Below are 8,481 nucleotides of genomic sequence, written 5' to 3'. Positions count from 1 at the left end.
AGGCAAAGTTCTGTGCATAGTTATTTGGACATAGACTGAAGCTAAAACTTTTCATTTGGTTGTATACTCCAGCATTTTGGATTTTAGATCAAGGTGACAGTACAGAATGACAGTACAGAATGATTTTCATACATATCTGTTTTACCGTTTAGATATTAAAGCACTTTATGTATCTAGACCCCCATTTGAAGGTGTCATATGTATTCTGAGAAATTCACTTACGTGAATTACGTAATTCAATTTCGTCAAGTTTAGTATTTGGTCCCATATTCCTAGCACACAATGACTACATCAAGCTTGTGACTCTACAAACTTGTTGGCTGCATTTGCAGTTTGTTTTGGTTGTGTTTTGGATTATGTGGTGCCTAATAGAAATGAATGGTAAATAATATTGTGTCATTTTGGAGTCACTTTCATTGTAAATAAGAATAGAATATGATTCAGAACATTTCTACATTAATGTGGATGCTACTATGATTATGGACAATCATGAATGAATTGTGAATAAATATAAGTGAGAAAGCTACAGAGGCATACATATCATGATGAGAGGTTAGCATGTTTTGAGGGTATGATCTTTCACCCTCTAACTTTTTTTTTTTTTTTACCGTATTCATGGTAGCTTCCACATTACCATAGAAGTGTTCAGAAACATATTATATTCTTATTTACAATAAATGTAACTTTACAATAAAAGTGATATTATTTACCATTAATTTCTATTGGGCACAACATCCGAAACAAATACATCCAACAAGTTAATAGTCACAAGCTTGATGTAGTCATTGTGTGCTAGGAATATGGGACCAAATACTACATTTAAAACACTATAAGGGCCCCATGCAGACTTTCCTACTAACACCTTTCCTACGCACCTCTCAGTAGTTGGTATTCAGACATATGCTCAAAAACCCTCCCACTTGCTGGCCAACAGATTTTCTCGTGGAGTTTTCATTCAATAGGATTTTAATTTATCTATAGCTATTCCTTTAAATTGGTGTACCTCTTAAACTGACAATCCCTGAAATCAGGCATTAGAATTACTTCCAAAAATGTGTATATGTTTACATTACTGATACTGTAATTTAATTATGCCAATGTGTTTTCATTAATTGAAAACCCTTAATCTATTTTATGAGAATTTGTAAGATTCTTGTTTGCATAAAATAGATGGAGACCAGCCATTTCAATAATAGGTAACAGAATTTATTTTCGGAGCGCGCTGCCACTTTACCACGAGCAACAGTTTATATACAATAACATGACGTCATTTCATTGCTTAACAGAATCCCCTCTCCTCAACCGGGACAAAGTGAGGTTAATAGTTCATTCTAACTTACTAACACACACACAGGTCACACAACATAACTGAATACATTTTTGACCCCCCCCAACACTATCGATCACCACTTACATTTTGAATGGCTAGTATGACAGGAAAATGGTCCAGTTCACGCACTTATCAAGAGAACATCCCTGGACATCCCTACTGCCTCTGAACTGTCAGAGTCACTAAACACAAATGCTTTGTTTGTAAATGATGTCTGTGTTGGAGTGTGCTCCTGGTTATCCGTAAATAAATAAAAACAAATCGTGCCATCTGGTATGTTTAATATAAGGAATTTGAAATGATTTATACTTTTACTTTCAATACTTAAGTATGTTTTAGCAATTATATTTACTTTTGATACTTAAGTATATTTAAAACCAAATACATTTAGACTTTTACTGAAGTAGTATTTTACTGGGTGACTTTCACTTTTCTTTAGTAATTTTCTATTAAGTTATCTTTACTTTTACTTACTGACTGCGTCATGTCAATGGAGCAGTCCTTAGTAAAACATGTATCCAGCTGGACTGCTTCATAGCAGACATGGCAAAGCAATCGCTGAATTTATCTAGAACAGGTGGATCTAAATATACTATGGATTTCACATGATTGGGCAGGGGTGCAGCATTGGGTGGGCCTTGGAGGGCATAGGCCCACCCACTTGTGAGTCATGCCCAGCCAACCAGTATTATTTTTTTCAGCACAAAGGAGCTTTATTACAGACAAAAATACTTTATTCCCCCCCCCAAAAAAAATCTGTATGTTTTATTATACTTTTGCTGTGTACTAGATCATGTGTGTTGAAAAGTGTTTTTTCCTCAGACATAAATAAACAATTCCAGGTAAGTCAAAGGTCATAGCAAGATTAATAAAACATTGCCCTCTTGCTAGATTATTGACTACAGACATAGCAAAACAGTGCAAATGGCTGTCAGCTCAACTTTAATTCAAATTTTCGACAGAATGTATGGACAGAACGGTTCAGAATATTAGGGATCAATGAAAGAAAGCCATGTCAATACACACATTTTCGTCTCTTTTTCAACCCCAATTTGTCAATAACATTTTTGTTCTAATATTGTATATTATTTAGGGTTAGGAAAGTATTCATAAATAATCATAAAAAATATGTTAAGAGAGCCTTTACACACTAAATATATTGGTGAATAAAAAATACAGTGGTTTGAGTCATCCTGAATGTTGCCATATTCAAATGTTCAATCTATGAAATATTTGAAGATTAGACAAATGTATAATTACAACATTCTAGAAATCATAAATCAACTTGGTAGGTTTTGCACTACATTGTCATTTGTGCTTGGTTACAGAAGCCTATAACTTGGGTCTCCAAATGTCATCTCTGCCAGCATTTCAAAAACTTCATTTTGTCTCCAGCAATCATAAGGTAAGAGATTCTAAACAATTGTCATTTATAATTACAATCCCATTATCCAAACAGATTACTCATTTACCTAGGTCTTATCAAGTTGTAAATTACAGTGCATGGAGAATGGTATTATTTCTGTCGGAAAAAAATAAAGTAGATGTTGTTCCACTTGGAACCGACAAGTTGCTCTACCTTATTCGTTTTTTCATGCATAATGGGGGTGGAATTATGAGGGAATTACGTTTTAAAAAACAGTGTAGAATACAGAGTATCTTTAGACACACCTCCGCCACACCTGCATTCCTTTGATCTCCACCTCAAAGTTGCAAGATGGCGCTGACAGAGATGGTCGCCTCACTTCGAGTTCTTAGGAAACTATGCAGTATTTTGTTTTTTTATGTATTATTTCTCACATTGCTACCCCGGGAAATCTTATGTGTGGTGGTTCATTTCTTTACTATCAAAAGAGGAGAGACTAACTTATCACACAAGTCAGAGTTATACTTAAAGCAAATCTTTAATAGTGAGAGCTTTGCAATAGCGATGGCTTGTCAACGAATCACCGTCTCTTTGATGATTCGTTGAAAGCGCCGAGACAAAAGTACAAAGGTATTTTATAGCCAAGATACATCCCTTTCAACCTACATGACGATCAACAGATGTATGGAATGGGTCACAAGGTTCAGATCTTTATGAAAGATACCTATTATACATAGCAGACAGTATCTGCTGTGTCAACAGTTTTCACTGTATAGAGACCAGTGTCTGGCCCTCCGACTCCAAACTGGAACCATCTCTCCCTGGTACGGTATAGGACAGAAACATTAACTCATGCTCTGGAATGCTCTTTAGGTTTTATCACCCAAAAGACATTGTAAATCTCCTGTCAGTGTTATCTCCCAGAGGCCCATCCTCAGTAGAACACACACAGAATAGTTAACAAAATACTCTATTATGTTGAATAAAACAACCATTTGATGTAATAAAAGTATTATAACATAATCTTGCAATTTCTCCTCTGACATATGTCTTATTACATACAGCCTGGAAGAACTATTGGAGAGCGATGTCAACATTACGACCAGGAATACAACTTTCCCGAAAGCGGATCCTCTGTTTGGACCACCACCCAGGACAATGGATCTAATCCCAGAAGCCGACCCAAAACAACGGCGCCACAGAAGGGGCAGATGGAGCAGCCTCCTGGTCAGGCTCCGTAGACGTGCACACCGACCACCGCTCCCGAGTATACTACTCGCCAATGTCCAGTCTCTTGACACGGTAGACGAAATTCAAGCAAGGGTTGCCTTCCAGAGAGACATCAGAGATTGAAACATTCTCTTTTTCACGGAAACATGGCTCTCTCGGGATATGTTGTCGGAATCGGTCCGGCCACCGGGCTTCTCCATACATCACGCAGACAGATATAAACACCTCTCTGGGAAGAGGAAGGACGGGAGGGTATGCTTCATGATTAACAACTCATGGTGTAATTATAACAACACACAGGAACTCAAGTCCTTCTGCTCACCTGACTTAGAATTCCTTACAATCAAATGTCGGCCATTTTACCCCCCAAGAGAATTCTCATCAGTTATAGTCACAGCTGTGTACATTCCCCCTCAAGCAGACACCAAGACAGCCCTAAAGGAACTTTATTGGATTCTATATAAACTGGAAACCATATATCCTGAGGATGCATTTATTGTAGCTGGTGATTTTAACAAAGCGAATTTGAGAACAAGGCTACCTAAATTCTATCAGCATATTGAATACACTACATGCAGGGGTAATACACTGGATCACTGCTACTCTAACTTCCGCGATGCACACAAAGTCATCCCCCGCCCTCCCTTCAGCAAATCTGACCACGATGCCATATTGTTCCTACTGTCTGTAACTGACAGTTAGACTTACAGGTTATGTCGTTGTCTTTTGTTTGAATTGTTTACATGTCCGCTGTGCGGGGGAAATGATAATACAAGCGGAACTACGTAGCTAATACTGTTGTAACGGGGATCCTTATTGCAGCAACACACTTTTGGAGGGAAGGCAATCCTGCGCTGCGTTAGCTAAGTTTTCATGTCATCGGGTGTAGTTCATAAAGGTTGAAGAGTGTATGTTAGGATGAAGTGTGAATTCATGCCAGGAATAATAAGTGTGAAGTTTGATTTCCTCCCTTCTGTAATAAGCAGCCAATGAGGTATTTTTTCCTTTATTCATGTGTTTAATCTGAACCCGTTATAACGCCGGTTAAACTGTTATGTATGTAAGCACTTCAGAGTTATACCAAGCTAATAAGTCACTCGTAAGATAAGGTTATAAGAGTGTGCTTAACTGTATTTTTCATTTACTTTATAGTTCTCACGGAAGGTGATAATTCTGACTAAAACTACAGAATAAAGCCGCCAGTTAAAATCAAGGAACGGTTGTGCTCGTGGTTACTGAAGGGAGCTACAGTGAGAACTCAATGCTCTTCACGAGCAAGAGAGAAAGAAGAATCTCATCCAGCTGTAAAACGTCTACAAGATGTCGTGGAAGGATCAGAATTTGTTGGTAACATTTGTAAGATGTTTAATATTCATCAAATGTGTGTAAGTTACTTCTCATCAGAATGGTATTTTTGTGTAATTCTGTGGTGAGGTTGCAGTTATCTGTTCTATGTCAAAACTAATTTGCATGGGCCGCTGAGAGGGGAGAGGTCAAAGTGTCATCATGTGTAAACATATCTTTCACTCCCTACCTTTCCCATGGTGGGGAAAGGAAGGTTGCAGTGTCTGGAATCATTCTATGCTCCCTCTTATGTTGTTTCTATCTTAACCTATAGCCTCACCCTCCTCTCCGTGAGTTTGTCCAGGAGGTTGTATTTTGAGTTGGTTGTATCTAAATGACAATTTGATATATGCCTGTTGATATGGAGGATTGGTTTATGATTCTGGGGTTTGGGAAAGGAGACAAAGCTGAACGATGAATTATGTCTATGCTGTCTGACTATGTGTGTTCTTTGCTATTAAAGGAACTCAGTTGCATTGTAAGGGGGCTCTCAGAGAATTCAGGGGGAAACACTGAATTTATCTGAGAGTCACAGGATTGTGATAGAGCTCATATAATTAAAGATGGAGTTTTATAACTAACTCTGACTTGTGTGTGTGGTTTGCTCCCATGATTTGGTAAATAGAGGAAATTTCCACGACAAAGATTCCCAAATCCTGGTAGACCCTGTCATCTGCCAGATAAGAGTTTTGCACATACCTGCAAACGAAGAAGAAAATCTCCACATAAGGAAGCATCGTGAGGCAACATAAGGTCAAGACTAACAGGAAAGTCAGACACGCAAGTACAAGTCAAGGTGTTTGAAGGTGGTCCTAGCCTTGTGAACAGCTAATAAGAGACTTTAAGATTACAATTCGTAAGGACTGGAGATAGTTGTCTATTTCATAAAGACTCTGGTATTATGCATTTGCTCTTTCTATCTTAATGTATCACTGGTATGTGTATTAGTGGAAAAATATTATTTGATACTTATTAAAACTATATATATAGTTACAAACATTAAGGGTCAGCGTACACCTATTAATTATATTTTCACCTGTAAGTTAATAGTGTAATTGGTTGCTCTGAAGATCTACTAGAAGACCTCTTAAACATGATTAGCCATACCTCTACAGAGCTACACCTTGTCTATGTAAATTTGCGTCAAATCGACATACCCGACAACAATATATGCCGCAGAGTTGATACTTGTGAAGCAGTTACAATGTCTATTATCATGACTGTAAGGTGTCATTTAAAAGGCAGGGAAGAAGGTCAAAGTAACCAGATAGAGCTGCACTGGAAGGACAGCAATTCCTTGTGCATGTCCAAACTCTCACATAAGTCAAGTCTCAACTATCAGCCCTCAAGTGCTTCCTCCCAGTCTCAAAGCAACTCAAAGGTCAACTCCAGATGCTCAAGCGTGTCATCTGTCAAGAGACAAGAGGCTGCGGCGGAAGTTGCTGCTAACCAAGCAACTTTAGAAGTAATGGTTAGGCAAGAACGCCAACTAGAAGAGCTTCAGAGACTCGAAGATGAAGATAAGAAGAGGACAGCTGAGCAAGAAGCCGAGGCTGTGAAACGCAGCTTAGAAGAAGCTAGGCTGCGAGTCAAGTTAGAGGTAGAAAACGCTGCCAGACGAAGGACGCTAGAAGACAAGCATAGAGAGTTAGAGCGCCTAGAAGTGCTCAAGAAACTAAATGCTGCCAAGGCGCGGATGCAAGTGTATGAGCAAGATGAAAACTCATAGGAAGAGAAGAGAGAACTACTCTCTAACTGCAAATCTGTAAAAGAAATTGTGCACAGAAGTGGCTCATTTCACAGTTCCTCACCACAACATGTTGTGACAAGCACACAACAAGAAGATGGCACCAAGACCATGTTCAGGTTACTAGCAAAATCAATCAGTGAAAGCCGCCTCCCCATACCAGAACCAGTAACATTCAATGGAGAGCCTCTCTCGTACACTGACTGGAAGGTCTCTTTTCAGACTCTGATAGACAGGAAGAACATACCAGCAACTGAGAAGATATATTACTTAAGAAAATATGTCGGTGGGCCTGCCAAGAAAGCCATCGAAAGTTACTTTATGTTAGGAACAGAATCAGCCTACCATGCTGCTTGGACCATTCTTGAAGAAAGGTACGGAAACAAATTCTTCATGGCCAAGTCTTTCAGAGATAAGCTCAATGCATGGCCTACGATAGGATCCAAGGACAGTCTTGAACTTAGAGACCTTGTAGACTTTCTTCGCAGCTGTGAAGCTGCTATGTCTCAGAATAAGGGCCTGGAGGTGCTTAATGACTGTAATGAAAACCAAAAGATCCTCGCTAAACTTCCAGATTGGCTAACTTCAAGATGGAATAGAAAGGTCACAGACATCTTAGAAGAAACAGAGATCTTTCCTAGCTTCAGTCAGTTTGTGAAGTTTCTCACGAGAGAAGCCAAGATTGCTTGCAATCCTGTAACATCCCTTCATGCTTTGAAACCAAGTGAAGATGGAAAACTTAAGACGCCAAGGATTCAAAGCCCCGGAGCAAGGGTATTAGCAACTAACTCTGATGAGAAAGATACTGTTACTAGTTGTGTCTTCTGTGAGAAGTCAGGTCACAGTCTCCACAAATGCTGGAAGTTCATGGATAAGCCCACCGCAGAGCGACAGAAGTTTGTTCAAGAGAATAAATTGTGCTTTGGCTGTTTAAGGCCTGGGCATCGCTCGAAAGATTGTGATAACAGGAACACCTGCGACACGTGTCAGAGGAGGCATCCATCCTGCCTGCACGAAGATCGTACTAAAGAAATGTTAAGGGATAGGAAGACAGAGCCCCCACGAGATAAGGGGACAAGAGCGTCAAGTGAGGCCATATCTAACAGAGTCGTAAGGGACATTAACAACACTCACACCTCCACAATCATTCCAGTATGGGTGTCAACCACAAGTGAGCCAGATCGTGAAGTTCTTGTGTATGCACTTCTTGACACCCAGAGCAACACCACCTTTATCCTTGAAGAGACAACAAAGGCTCTCAATACAAGGAAGGAGCCAGTCCAACTGAAACTCTCTACAATGGCTTCAAGGAATACCATTGTGCCCTGCCAGAAGCTGTCTGGTTTGCAGGTTAGAGGGTTTTACTTGGAGAAGAAAATCCCTCTGCCAACGACCTACTCGAGAGAGTTTATTCCTGCAAACAGAGATCATATTCCTACTCCAGAGACTGCAAGAGCATGGTCT

Source organism: Oncorhynchus kisutch, linkage group LG3, assembly GCF_002021735.2.
Source record: "Oncorhynchus kisutch isolate 150728-3 linkage group LG3, Okis_V2, whole genome shotgun sequence".
NCBI lineage: Eukaryota > Metazoa > Chordata > Actinopteri > Salmoniformes > Salmonidae > Oncorhynchus > Oncorhynchus kisutch.
This window is presented reverse-complemented; position numbering follows the sequence as displayed.